General features: G+C 41.6%; 1 long non-coding RNA gene across 1 annotated transcript in view; it reads left to right on the top strand.

Moving 5' to 3' along the window:
* The window catches only part of LOC143696949 (uncharacterized), a 99,570-nt gene extending 88,117 nt beyond the window's left edge, over window positions 1–11,453 (top strand). Inside the window, exon 2 of the long non-coding RNA XR_013186095.1 lies at window positions 11,354–11,453. This is a non-coding gene — a long non-coding RNA (uncharacterized LOC143696949). The remainder of the gene's footprint in view (window positions 1–11,353) is intronic.
* The last annotated feature ends 4,157 nt before the right edge of the window (window positions 11,454–15,610 follow it).

Here is a 15,610-nt window from a genome sequence, read left to right as displayed (position 1 = left end):
CATTCGTGCAATGTGGCCCTTTTTTCCACACTTGTGACACACTTGATCTCGGTAAAAGCACTCACTTTGGATATGGTTGGGCTTTCCACAGCTATAACATTTTTCTTTTGACGATTCTGACGACAGAGACATGGCATTTACCTTCAATGAGTTGCTCAAGTGCTGTCATTCTCTAGATACAGCCTCCATTGACATCGCTATATCCACAGCCTTTTTATACATGAGCTCCGATTCAGTCAATAGCTTCCTTTGTATTGACTCGCTACTCAGGCCACACACGAATCGGTCTCGCAGTGTGTCATTTAGATTGTCGCCAAACTCACAGTGCTCCGCCAGTTTCTTTAACACCGCCACGTATTGTGCGACACTTTCCCCCTCTGCTTGATTTCGTTTGTGAAATTTGAACCTCTCGGCAATCACAATGGGCCTGGGGGTAAAATGTGCTTGGAGGGTGTTCACAATCTCATCATATTCCAACTGGTGCAATGAGACTACGTAAAAGTCCATAAGTCGATGCCCCCATTACACTGAGAAACACTGGCACTCTTTTCCCTTCACTAATGCCATTAGCCTCTACAAAGTGTTCAAAACGTTCAACATACGTAGGCCATTGTTCTCTTGCCTCGTCAAATGCCTCGACCTGTCCGATGATCGTAGCCATCCTTTTTGCTCGACCGATGACTCGATATTGACAGTGGGTCCTTTATTCTCGTCGCCAATTTATATTATGTCTGCATCAATATGCTATCATAATATATATATTATTCTGTTGTGTTTCAGAAAATCCACGAGGGAAACCGGAGACATGTCTGCACTGTTTTTTTAAACTGGTTTATTCGGCATACAGCAACAATAACAACCAACAACACGGGGGTGCCCTCTAGTGGCCTTCAGGTATTGTAATAACTCAAATATATTACAGAAATAATAGGAATATTGATCCTGAAAGGATTTCTTACCTTGTTGCGGAGCTTCCTGTGCTTGGCTCTGTTGACTGTTACAACCAGTGAAAGAACAAGTTGTATCTTTTACCAAGTCATCTCCCTGGTACATAAATGATTTACTTGCACTTAAAGTTGAAGGAAGAAAGATTGAGTGGTTGTATAAAAAATCAGGCCTCACCGTTCACAAACTAATGTTTGAACAGCACCAGTTGCAGTATCATCTGCTTTGAAGACTAGCAGAGAGGCATATTACTCTCATGTTATCAATAAAGGTGCTGCTAATCCTAGGACGTTATTTAAGACAATTGATAGCCTTTTTAAATCCAAAAAGAAAACTGTTTGTCCTTCTGATGAGATGTGTAATAATTTTAACTAATATTTCCAGAGAAACATCAGAGTATTTATAGGTCCATCTCTTTTGACTCTACTTTGTAGACTAGTTAGTCTTATTCAAAAAACTCACTCTCTACTGCCCTTTCGAACTTTGTTACTGTCAATGTAGACAATTTCTTTAAATTGATCATGACTATGAGTTCATCCACATGATTTCTTGACCCCTTGCCTACTGAGGTTCTAAAAAAGTGTTTAGCACATGGCTGCCCTTCCATCACTGTAATAATAAACAACTCCCTAGCCACTGGCCAGGTTCCTCCAGCCCTTAAGGTGGCCGCTATCACACCAGTTCTAAAAATAAACTGGTTGTGATGTTCAAAATTTAGCTAACTACAGGCCTATTGCGAACCTGCCCTTTGTGGCAAAGGTTCTTGAACGAGTTGTTGGTCAGTTACAGCAATATCTGCAGGGGTTAAATTGGGATTTATTATGTGGGGGTGCTCTCCCTTGGTGGGTCCGGGTGGATGGATACGTACCTTTTCTCTGCTGGAGCCCTGTGAATGCACTGTAACGTTGATGAACCACTGATCATCAGTGGAATGCACTGTAACATTGATGAAACATTGATCATCCTCTCTGCTTGAGTTTCATGAGAATACAGCAGCGCTGGTGCAGCACGGAGCACTTTTTCCACTTGAGTCTTGTGACGTATTGCTGCGCTGGGAGACCCGAATTCTTTCTTTCCCACCTAGGCCCTGTGAAGAGGAGTTCCCTGGGGACCCACCATTGAGTCACGTGGCTTACTAAATAAAGACTGTTTCTAATAGACCTTCTTTTATATATCAATAAAGCATTCATACTTTATTACTTGCCTGCCTGTGTGTTCTTGTGGTGTCGGCTCCTCACGGGGGTGCACAGTTGAGGGGCGAGAGTGGACATTTGGTGACCACCTCGACCTGTGCCGGTGATACTATTTGCACATAGTAGTTTAAAGGATGATAAAAATAGTATTAATATTAATAATAGCAGCCTTATATTAAAAGCAGTAGTAGAGCTGGGAGCTGGGAATATGTGTTTTGGGCTTGCCAGTGTGTTCTCCTGGAGTTGACCAAGCTAGATGTGGTCTATGCTATGTGCTGCCTTGAGTTCAGTAAAGATTTACAAGATTACTAACGTCTCCTCATGTTCTTCAAAGATATTACACTGGCGACGAGCGGACTCGAACCGACTGTGTGCAGATAAGTCCATATGATGCGACTGTGAAAGTGAGTGAAAATAATCTGCATCTGGAAGCGAACATGACAGCACTCGGCCGTATCGAAGAGTTTGATGAATGTTCGAGTAACTCTTTTGAAGAATACACGGAAAGACTGGAATGTTTTTTTCATGCAAATGATATTGAGGATGATGCAAAAAAACGTTCCGTTCTGCTCAGTGTGTGTGGTGCAAAAACGTATTCCACGTTGCGTTCAGTGCTTGCCCCAACGCAGCCCTCTACTGTGTCTTATACAAACATTGTCGCTGCCTTAAAACACCATTACAGCCCAGCGCCATCAGAGATTGTTCAACGTTTTCATTTTCACAATTGTAAACAGAAATCTAATCAAAGTATTTCAAACTACATTGCTGAGCTTTGCCGTTTGTCTGTGCACTGTGCTTTCGGGGATCAGTTAGAAGCAATGCTACGTGATAGAATCGTGTGCGGGGTTATGGATGAAGCGTTACAGCGACGCCTGCTGGCTCAACCAACACTAACATTTAAAGAGGCAGAAGAAAAGGCACTGGCTATACTGAAACAGCTTTGTTAAATGCTCGCCTACTTCGTCAGCATCAAAAAAATCACGGCTGGAGGACGATGTTCATTATGCAGCCCATGCGCAGGCATCAGTTCATAAGACAGCAGCTTCAAATGAAAATCCTAAACGTGACAAGCCATGCTTCAGATGTGGTGGTCAGCACACCCCACAAGCCTGTAGGTTTTCCACTGCTGTATGCCATTACTGTAAAAAAAGAGGACACATTGCTTGTGTGTGTTTAACAAAGACTAAACATGGTACTGACACGGATTGCAGCCAGCACCACAGCAGAACGCTACACAAACATTATAACTCACACAGAGCTAAATGATTATTCCATTTACAGCACCACTAATAAATCAGGAAGAGGGGGGCAGAGGCCATATCTGGCCACTGTTATACTAAACAAACAAGCACACACAATGGAAGTGGATTCAGGAGCGGCCTGTTTCTTGATTAGTGAGCCCACCTACCACTCATTGTGGCCTTCACAACCCCCTGAAATACATGCCAACAAGGGAATACTTAAAGGCCATCTTTCAATTTAATTGTATAACTTAATTTATACAGAATCTTGTATGAAAATGTCAATTTTAAAAAGACATACATAAGAATACATATGTTTTACAACACCCACAGGAAGAAATTAAGAAAAAAGTGTACCGATTCTAAGCTAGACAAAAAAAAACGCCCTTTTCCAAATAGGCGTTGCTGCCCTGGTTCTCAGTGTGGGTTTACGTAGTCTGAGAGGTGGTAACAGAAAATAGAGCTTGTAGTTATTGTTATAGTTGAGTTGGTTTGAATTGTAACAATGGTGAATTCTTGTGTTTGTTTTGGATACAACCACTTCAACTTGTCTGGTCATCGGGTCCACCGATTTCCAAACAAGAAACACAAAGATTGCCGTGGTTGGATACGTTTCGTCCAGGCAAAGAGAAGCAATTTCGCTGCCTCCTCGGTGACAAGACACACGGTGGTATGTGAAAAACACTTCACACCGGACAGCTTCAACCAAGGAGATCTTACGGAATTTCGCATGGGATTTCGACAAAGAGAGTGGGTTAGGCTGGCAAATGGAGCTGTGTCATCGGTGCATGCAAGTCCACCAGCAAAATCTGGCGGGAGTGAAGAGTCTAACGTTAACGTTAGCACTAGCAGAGAATCTGCGCATCGAAAACAGGAGCTTTGCACAGTAAGTCTTATAATGCCTTATATGTTGCATCGAAATGTAGCTCTGCATGTAATTTCTGCAAATATTTTTCTTGACGTTATAATGGATTAGTCTTGGCATGACTTTTGCTGACTGTAACTGTTCTGACTTGAGAAGTTGGCACCATGAAGAGACGCCGTCAGCTTACTCTTGTTACGTTAACCCCATGAATCTCTTTAATAATAGCAATACAAATACGTCTTTTTTCCCTGCGGGACGGGATAAGACACAAAATCAATGCATCTCTATTATTGTGCGGGAATAAATTTGTGGGCGGGAGTGTAACACATACGTTGCGGGAACGGGTGGTAATGGTCAGAAATTCGGCGGGCGGGAACGGGTGGTAATGGTCAGAAATTCTGCGGGCGCGGGCGGGAACGGGTGGTAATGTTCAGAAATTCGGCGGGCACGGACGAGAACGGTCTGTAATGGTCAGAAATTCGGCGGGCACGGGCGGGAAAGGGTGGTAATGGTCAGAAATTCGGCGGGCGCGGGTGGTAATGGTCAGAAATTCAGCGGGCGGGAGCGCAGGACTCTAAGTTACCTTCTGACACTTATTCTATTGAGTTAATAAGATTATCTTTTTGGAAACCAAAAAGATAATGCTTTACAAGTAATGCTTTACAATATTAGTTTTCTGGTTTTCTTAGTTACATCGAAGTTGCCTTGGTTTTCTTTGACTAATCAAAGCTGGTATCAACAGGGCACATGCGAGGGGATGCAGCTCGGGACTATTTTGAAAAGATTAGCAGTCTTTTAAATAATACAAGAATGGGGGATTTTCATGAAATGACTACATTATTTAAAGTTCAAAGTTGTAATTTTGGTCTGTTTTCAGATTTTGGGAGAGAGTGTTGCCAGCAAAGACAGGGCGGGTGCAACTGCCACTTCAGATCCTGAAGCTGATGGAGATGAAGTCAGTAGAAGTTATCGTGGATCACAGTGCAACATAAGATGTTTACTTCGTTCATTAGGTAGTTAGCTTATATCTAGCATTCACCATACATGCCATATACAATCAAAAATAAGGATTACATGTCAACATTTTTCATGATCTCCATGGTTACTATTTTGTAATTTACACTTTTCAGACAGTAAACATTAAAAATTATGAACTTTATAATGTTAGAAAAATATATTTTGTACTGGGTTGCATTAGATAGTGCATGTGTTGTTACCAATGAATGTACAATGGTGAACAATTATTAAGATTAATCTCTTTCATCTAAGCTGTTCACGTAAAGCCTCAGATGGTGGCTGTGGGGACTCAAACCGAAAGGTTTGAGCATCGCAGATCAACTCCACTGGCCAGTCCTGAACAAAGTAATGATGAATGGTCATTTTCTGATATCATGAACCATTCTGGTGATATGTCATGGAGTCTAGGGGAGGAGATGTTGAGTGAGTCCTCTGAGGAGGAACCAGAAGAGCTGGAATCTCTCAGTGACCCAAAGTAAAAACCTTTTTATTAATGGAAACTGTTTCTGATTGTGTATCAAAAATGTCATAGTCAGAATTAATGTGTTTTTAACTTTTCTTGTTTTCAGTGCTGTTGACAAGTTCATTGTTTGCCAGAGGCAGTTGCTGTCCTTGTTCACGGTTTGCCCTGCATGCTGTGGGGAAACCCAGGGACACATAATGCACCCGGAAGGAACCTTCATAAAAGTTAAGCAGGTAATGTCTTAATGTCAACTGTCTGTGAGGAGCTGAATTATAGATTGTGAATGTACAGTATGTATATTAATTATTTGTGTCTTAACTATACAGGCATTTCACTGCCTCATCTTAAAGCTGCTTGAGTCTTGAATCTTCTCTCATCTTTCAGGCCTGCGGAACTTGTGGTTATGAGCGTTACTGGCAAAACCAAGAAAAGGTGCATCGAAACATGCCTGCCTGCAAGCTTTTACTCAGCGGTGCCATCCACTTCTCAGGTTGCATGGCAACTCAGACCATCAGGATGCTAAAGCTGTTTGGACTGCAGTGTATAAGTCCCGGCACTTTTTTCCGCCATCAGCGCTATTACACTATCCCTACTATCGTGCAGGCCTGGAGGAATGAGCAGAGGGGGATCATCAGGGAGTTGAAGGAGACTGGAGGTGGATTGAAGTCCCAAGCAGCTCTTGGTGTGAGCTAGAGGGTCTAAAGCGGAGTATGCAGTTCCTGATGGACCAAGACATGCAAGTGTCTGCTCTGATAACAGACAGAAATCGGCAGGTAATGATGCTAGGAGAGATCTAAAGCTGAACAGTATTGACATGCACAGTATCACTCAAAATAAATTCTAAATTCTATAAAATCAATTTGTGTGTTCTTTGTTTTAGGTGGCCAAGTGTGTACGTGAGAAAATGTGTTCAGAAGGAACAAGGCATTTCTTTGACGTCTGGCATATTGGGAAAAGTATGTATTGTATATATTGTATGTTGGTAGTTCTATATAACAGACTTGTTTTTTGTAGTTAAGTTCACTTTCCTAATAATTAGTTTGCTCTGCTCTGTTTGTCTGCTCTGGAACAGGTGTACAGAAAGCACTGAATGCTGCTGCAAAAGAGAGGGACTGTGAGGATCTGAAGCTGTGGAGGCCAGCTATTATCAACCATCTCTACTGGACCGCAGCTTCCACACCTACAGGAGATCCAGATGAGATGCAGGCAAAATGCCAGAGTATGATAAATCATGTACAGGACATACATGAACACAGCACTCCTGCATTTACCGGCTGCGCACATCCACCGTTGGAAGGAGAGGCAAGAAACAAGGAGTGGCTTGAACCAGGTACAACATAGTAGCCTATGTTAAAAGATGTCAAATGTTTTGAGGCTAAACTTTTTTCAGTGCTTGTTAAGTTTAGTTTGGTTTTATCAATTCGTAACCCCATGTGTACTAATAATTACTTGTGTTATGAAATGCAACAGACTATATGACAGAATATGTTTTATTCAAGATCACCAGCAGCCACTAAACTGGAGAGTGTAGCTGCCAGGAAAGCATTGGTAAAGGATATTCGACAATTGTTGCCTGAGCATCAGACATTCTCCCTGGAGGCCTACCATTCCCTCATTCTGCACTTTGCTCCCAAAAAAACTGGCTTTTCTTTTCTTGGGATGTACAGCAGGTAGTGTTATCACTTAAGTATCGATACTAATAAAATTAGGGGTTTTTTTTAGTGCTGGGCAACGATTAATCGCATCCAAAATAAAAGTTTGTTTACATAATATGTGTGTGTACTGTGTATAATTAATTTTTATATATATATATAAATACACACATATGCATGTATATATTTAAGAAAATATGTTATTTATATATAAAATATTATATTTATATATAATATTAATTATGTATAAATATATATACAGTATATACATGCAAATGTTCCTTAAATATATACATGCATATGTGTATATTTATATATAAAAAAATTATTATACACAGTACACACACATATATTATGTAAACACAAACTTTTATTTTGGATGCGATTAATCGTTGCCCAGTTAAAAAAAAAAAAATCAGGATATTGCAATACTTTTGTAGCAGGTAAATGATGACAGAATGAATATTGCTAAAAACTAATGCAGTCTTGTATAGCAGACCAAAATGTTATTGATTGATAACAGCATTACATATTGTTTGCAAAAAAATAGTTGCAAAGTTGAGTCATTGTCTTAGACCCATTTGAACTGAAAACATTAATGTCATGTATTTCTGTTGCATTTCACTGCATTGGGTTAGCTTTGGAGACCTAATGTTCTATTTACCTATCCTCTATAGACTTCTCTTGGCAGCCCTACATTTCAATAGTAATGGCAACAGAGATGTAGCTCGAACCAGTGAGGGTGAGGCACACTACGCCGTTCGCTACCCGCGGTTTCGGAAAGGTGGCTGGGTAGTCCACCCCATCAAAGAGAAACCATCTTACGGTTAGTAGTTTCACTTTGTTTCTCAATATCTTTTTTTATGTGAGTCAACCATGTTATTAAATGTGTTCTAAACATCTCTCCTCAAGGATACGCAACAAATCTTATGGTCTCTCTGGTAGAGGAATACTCCAAGTCACCACAGGCCCTACAAGAAAGCAGTGCTGTCTTGTCCTCTGCTGCCCCGCCCCCCCTCACCAATTCCCTCCAGAAGGTTCCCAAGGATGAGGTAGTCAGCCTCCATCTCGCACGACACTCGCGTTTTAACACGTAATAAAAGATAACTTTGACCAATACAGTTTGTTTCACTATGAATTTATTAATCGTCTTCCAAGTGGGGCCACTGGAAACCTTTGTACGTTTGTCCCTCCTCTGCAAACTGCCTCCTTATTGCTGACACAACACATGAAGGTATGGCTTTCCTAATGTCCCTGCCTAGTATTCCGTACGCCCAGCGGACAACCTGCCTGTATGCTGTGTATCGGAACTGCCTGTGGTGGAGATTGGGACCTAATTACATTTTGATCATACCATGTTTTCATAGTAAACAATACCAATGGTAAATATTGAATGTCCTCTTGGCTGATATTCTACTGTACTACACAACACCAAAGTTGTTTTTATAGTAAGTATATGGAAACCACTGAGTTTAAAAACCTGCTTAACAGGATTTACTATTTTGGTGTAGAAAAGCTGGTTCTTTAAATTGCAGTGTGAAATAATTTGTGCTCAAAATATACTCTGGCCTGCTGGCTTGGAGAGGGCCATGCTCCAGTCTGAAGTTCAAGTATGCTATCTGCAGCACAAAAGGATTCATACAGGATGCTTCAAACCCTGGATGGAGTGTGAGGCAGGTAATGTCTTCTGGGGGATCTAGGTTTTGGACAAGGGACCAATAGGCTTCGACCTCCCTACAGCACACACTCTCCACTGCTGATGGCATAGCCTCACATCTATCACACAAGTCTCTGTTAAACAAAATGTGCCAAGATAAACTCACGCATTTATCTGCATGCATTACACCCAGTCCACGTGACAATAAAAGATCCTTGTAACAATGACTATATTTACATGAACAGCATATTCCCGTCCTAACCGGAACACTAAATGCTTTCATACACATACTCCGCACTACATGCGAGCTCATTTACATAATGTCCGTTGGAAATACTAGGGGAGTAGTATAACAGCCGGCTAAGTTTGGAAAATCTGGGATCTAAATTAAACATTTTAAGACGCATGTTGCTAGCATAGAGGGTGACAATATACATGGATGCTTGAAAAACAACAAAGTCGACAGCAATATTGCTAAATATGATTTATTAAAGATAGTGCAATGTGATAAACATGGAGACAACGTTATCCACAATTAGCTATAGCCTGTGGTCACTCACCAAGACACATGATCAATCCTCCACCGATTCTCCTCACACCACAACTCTATCTCTCTCCTCTGTCCATTTACCCTTCCCCTTAACTCTGCCTGACCCCTCTCTCGCCTAGGTGGCTCATAATTATAAGGCAATGGCCCATCGGAAGAGTTGACATGAACCCCTACTGCAACCTCTTCAATGTCTGACTCCATTACGAAGAGATGAGATTTACCGGCGGTTGCGTCACGTCCGATCAGAGCGTTTTTGAAAGCGGAAGTAATTTTAATCACAATTTCTTTTAAAAAACTTTTTTAATGCACATTTGTGATTAATTTCTTCACGCAAATCGAGTTCCTACACTATTTATCAACACGTCTATTCACAGGGATCTTCAACTTGAAAGATGGGCTTTAAGCAGTGGTCACAGGCAACCTTGGAAGTGAAAGGAAAAATATTTGTGGAAGTAACATACAAAGGAACATGAAACACACTGCCTTTGTTCGTCATCCAGGGCCAGGGAACTAGTCTGTTGGGATGGGACTGGTTTGATGCACTGGGAATATCAGTGGAAGGTGTGCACAGGGTACACCTGCAGTCCATGGAGCAAATACTGGCTGAATACTCAGAGGTTTTTCAGGACATTGGGGTTTGCCGGACTTGAACTTGTTCGCCATGCAAAGATGGCCACACCTATAGTGGCTGTAGCAGAAAAAGATGGGGGCCTGAGGATTTGCGGTGATTAACGTTGTACTGTGAATACAGCTGTTAAGCCAGATGTGTACCCTATACCCACAGTATCTGAAGTGTTCTCGAAGCTAGCTGGAGGAGTAGTTTTCACGAAACTTGACCTGAAACAGGCTTATCAGCAACTTCCAGTGGATGATGACGCAGCCGACTTACTGACTATTAACACTCACCGTGGGCTTTTCCGGGCTCTACGGTTGCAATTTGGGGTGTCAACGGCCGTTTCATAATATTTCAAAGATTTATGGACACTTAGCTCGCAGGAATTCCAGGAATGCAACCATACCTGGATGACATCCTGATTTCGGGCAAAACCATGGAAGAACACTATGTACGGCTACGGGCCGTACTGAAGTGCTTCGCTGAAGCTGGGCTGCGACTAAAAAAGGAGAAAAGCATTTTTGCTGCTAATCAAGTGGAGTTTTGGGGGTTTAAAGTGGATAAAGATGCCATCAAACCAACCCCGGAAAAAGTGGATGCTATCCAAAAAGCTCCGCGCCCACAAAACAAAACAGAACTTCAGGCATTCTTGGGGCTGCTTAACTTTTACAGCTGTTTTCTTCCCAATAAGGCCACCGTCCTGGAACCCCTGAATCGCCTTCTAGACCAGTCTGCTACTTGGCAGTGGGTTGCGAAGCACAAAATGGCATATGCTCAGGCGAAAGAGTTTCTGCAAACGTATAAATTGCTAGTCCACTATGATGAAAAGAAACCCCTGGCAGTGGTTTGCGATGCCTCACCTATGGACTTGGGGTTTATTGTTCCACATGGAATGTGATGGCCAGGAGAGGCCCAGTTGCTTTGCTTCCAGAACAATGTCCACCACAGAGCGGAATTATGCCCAAATTGATAAGGAAGCATTGGCGGTTGTTTTTGCAGTCAGAAAGTTTCACCAGTATCTCGCAGGCCGCCATTTCGTGATTTTTACAGATCATAAACCCCTGCTGGGACTCCTGCACCATTCCAAGCCAATGCTTACCATCCTTTTCGCCATGGATGCTACGTTGGAGTTTGATCATCGGAGCTTACGACTATAGTAAGTAAGGAAGTAATTTTAATTTATAAAGCACATTTACACACAGCGCAAAACTGACCAAAGTGCTGTACAATGAATAACTAAAAAGACAAAGAACAAAAACACATGGAATCAATAGTCATAAGCATATAAAACATGAATAAAAAGAAAACCTTCAATATGAGGGCACACAACACAGAAATACAAAGAACAAACAGGAGTGCCAGGTTAGGGAACAAGGAAGGCCATGGAATAAAAATGAGTTTTTAGCCTGGATTTGAATACAGCAATGGAGGGGGCAGATCTAATATCCTAAGGGAGCTGGTCCCACAACCGTGGAGCAGCAACTGCAAAAGCTCTGTCGCCGCTTTGTTTAAGCCGTGGGCGCGGCACAAGCAGGAGCCCTTTGTTTGAGGATCTCAGTGACCTTTGAACTGAATATGGCTGTACAAGGTTGGTGATATAGGTTGGGGCGAGCCCATTAAGTGCCTTAAAAACAAACAGTAAAACTTTAAACTGAATCCTAAAAAGAACTGGGAGCCAATGCAAGGAGGCCAGAGTGGGGGTGATGTGCTCATGCCTCCTGGTGCCAGTTAAAAGATGCGCTTCTGCGTTTTGTACCAACTGCAAACGTCTAAGTGATGATTGTGGGAGGCCAAAGTAGAGGGAATTACAATAATCCAGCCGTGATGTAATAAAGGCATGGATAACTTTCTCAAGATCGTCATGAGATAGGAATGACTTCAGGCGGGAAATCATTCTGAGCTGGTAAAAACTATTCTTAACAACAGAACTGATCTGTTTGTCAAGGCAGAGTTCTGAGTCAAGAATGACACCCAAATTTCTGGCATAAGGTTTGATAAATGGGGTGAAGTGACCTAAATTTTGTACCACAGTCCATCTTGCCTTGGGAGAACCAAAAATAATGACTTCTGTCTTGTCACTATTTAACTGGAGAAAGTTGTTAGCCATCCAAGTTTTGATGTCTTCGAGACAGACCAAAAGAGATTGTATGGAGTCCCTAGATTTTAGGGGCAAGTAGAGCTGTGAGTCATCCGCATAGAGGTGAAAAGAGATGTTGTGCTTCCTTATGATGTTACCCAGTGGGAGCATATACAGACTAAAAAGCATAGGACCCAAGACGGACCCCTGAGGGACCCCATATGAAACGGAAGCCGAAGATGAGGAGAACTTGCCAATAGATACTGAGAAAGTCCTATCATTGTGATAGGAACGGAATCAAAGTAATGCCCACCTTCTGATCAAGACGAGTAAGGAGGATGTTGTGATCAACGGTGTCAAAGGCGGCACTAAGATCCAATAATATCAGGATGGCATTATCATCTGAATCTAGTGTAAGAAGAATATCATTGGTTACTTTGAGCAGAGCTGTTTCAGTACTATGAAGTGATCTAAAACCTGATTGAAAAGGTTCTAGTATATTGAGGGTGATTAAGAAGGGGAGCAGCTGTGACAGAACAGCTTTTTCCAGAACTTTAGAAATAAAAGGAAGCTTAGAAATGGGACGGTAATTATTTAGGCATTTAACATCGAGATCATGTTTTTTGAGCAGGGGTTGGACAACCGCATGCTTAAAACACATAGGGACAGTACCGGAAGCAAGACATGAATTTAAGATGACCTGAATGGAGGGGCCAACTACATCAAAGACATCCTTTAAAATAGAAGCGGGGATAGAATCATAAGATGAAGTAGTAAGTTTCATATGTGATACTAAATTCCTCAATTCAGTGAGAGAGATGGGCTGAAATTGGTTAAAAATAGCTAGTACACCTGAGCAACCAGGCGGAGTAACAGGTGAGGTGGGGGTAAACACTGATCTAAAGTTCTCAATTTTATTAGTAAAAAACTTAAGAAATTTCTTGCAGGTATCAGTGGATACATCAACAACTTGGGAGTTTGAGGGATTGATAACAGAGTTTATAGTGCTAAATAAAAGTTTTGGTCTGTTTGAGTGTTTACTGATCAAATCAGAGAGGTGCTTTGCTCTGGCTATTTTTGTTGCTGCCTGAAAAGAAGCTAATGCAGATTTAAAAATTTGAAAGGAAACATTGAGATGATCCTTTTTCCATTTCTTTTCAGATTTACGACAGGCCTGCCTAAGAGAGCGTGTATCCTCGTCTAACCAGTAATGGGATTTTAATTTGGGGCGGGCGTATGTGAAAGGTGCTACAGAGTCAAGTATGGAAGAACAAGATGAGTGAAAAAGGGTAACTAATTCATCCGGACTAGAGGAGAACGATGCCGCTGTTGCAATAGTAGATGCAACATTTTCACTCAAAAAACAATCAGAAAACTGAGCTGCACTACGAGAATGTATCTGGCGAGAGTAATGATCCTGAACTCTGACAGTTTGCAGGGGACTGAAAAGGGTGACGTCAAATATAATGGGCTTATGATCAGAGAAAGTGGCCTCCTCAATCACAATATTATCAACAATAAAACCATAAGATAAAATTAGATCAAGTGTATGTCCCAGTTTTTGAGTAGCTTTATCTACATGTTGCGTAAGGCCAAAGGCATCTATTACACCACAGAATTCGCGAACCATAGGTCTATCCGGACAACAAACATGAATATTGAAGTCACCAAGTATAAGGAGACGATCATACAGTGACACAAAATTGGATAGTAAGTCAGAGAATTCAGTTATAAAGTCTTTGTCTGGCTTAGGGGGCCTATAGATCAGTACACAAACCAATGGTGACATAACAGATTCTATAATTACACATTGCAGTTCGAAAGTGGAAAAACTCCCTGCAGACAGTGACCCTAATTTAAAATTGTGACCGGTCAAGGAAACTAGGGACACAAGTCGGTTCTGGGGCATTTTGAGTTATTCATAGATTCTGAAAGTGTAATCTCCAAGCTTTCCAACGATGTGTAACATGTGGAAATCAGATAATATTTGGAGAAGTTGTGGCCATTTTAAAGTAGGCACTTAAAAAAGCTCAAAGATGAGAAAACGACCTCTAAAGATTGTGCAGTTCTCACCTCTCTCTGCTGCTGGGGGTGACAATAGGGCTCATTTACATCACATTTAGATAAGCCATACCCCCTGTAAAGCTCCTCCATGTGCTTTACAGCTTTTTTTGCACTTCGAATGAGTGCACTTCTGCCGCACTTGGCGAAAAACAATTGTGCTGCCCCTCTATTTGCAACGTACCAGCAACAACACACAAAGACCAATATGCCATATAGCCTGCAAATAAAGCAAAACCAGCAACAACACACAAAGACCAATATGCCATATACATATAACGCAAAACCAGCAACAACACACAAAGACCAATATGCCATATACTTATAACGCAAAACCAGCAACAACACACAAAGACCAATAAGCCATAGGCCTACATATAACGCAAATAGTGCGCAACGCTCGTGTGCCCAAAATGTCAACAATATTAAAGTTTATGCAGGAGGCAAATGTTTAACATTTATTTATTGAGGAGGAATAACCCCTTGAGATGGACCATCTCGTTTTCGAGGGGGTCCTCAAATTTAGATACAAAAACTGACCTTACAACAGCTGTCAAATAAGACATAACAAAAAACAAAACAAAAAACAAATACACAATAAGAAAAAAAAACATACTTTACAATAATGGTAAGTACAGAAATATATAACTAAAACCAATACAAACAAGACATTCACTCATCCAAGACTCTCTAAAGGTGACGCACTCATCCCTAAACAAAGTAAACTGGCATTTTTCTTTAAGCAGTCATTTCTGGAATTTTCCAAATAATCACATTTCACCTCCTCAAATTACTGTTGCAAATCTCTTTACACCACTTTCTTATGTGCGTATATACACACAAATGAAATGTCCGCAAGCACATTATATCATCAGCAGGTTCAGCATCTTAATGACTAAAGAGCAAATGAAGCTTAACTTACATTTCAGAAACACGCACGGCAGGCCTTCATCGCACCAAAGGTCTTAACTGCATCCTCTATTTCGATTCTCTGTGCCAGTTCATGTTCTATGGAGATTGTTGCCAGTCCATTAACTCTGTTCCCTGTTCACAAAACGTTCCCCGTTCAAGGCAATCGGGACGTCACATATGAAACAGCCAGCCACCGCTGTCAGCGAGCCGAGCCGCCGTATTCAAGCACTGAGGGCGCGCGCGCCGCGCCCATACCTCCGGTTCAGTTTCCCGAGCCCACGAAGTGCGGCGAAAACATTTTCGGTGTAACTGCCAGACGGTTCAGCTCGTCTGCGGCAATCTTTGCGGCATCCATCTTCATTGA

The sequence above is a fragment of the Siphateles boraxobius genome, unplaced genomic scaffold, assembly GCF_051911475.1.
Source record: "Siphateles boraxobius isolate OS27281-9 unplaced genomic scaffold, OSU_SipBor_1 31, whole genome shotgun sequence".
Lineage (NCBI taxonomy): Eukaryota > Metazoa > Chordata > Actinopteri > Cypriniformes > Leuciscidae > Siphateles > Siphateles boraxobius.
This window is presented reverse-complemented; position numbering and strand designations above follow the sequence as displayed.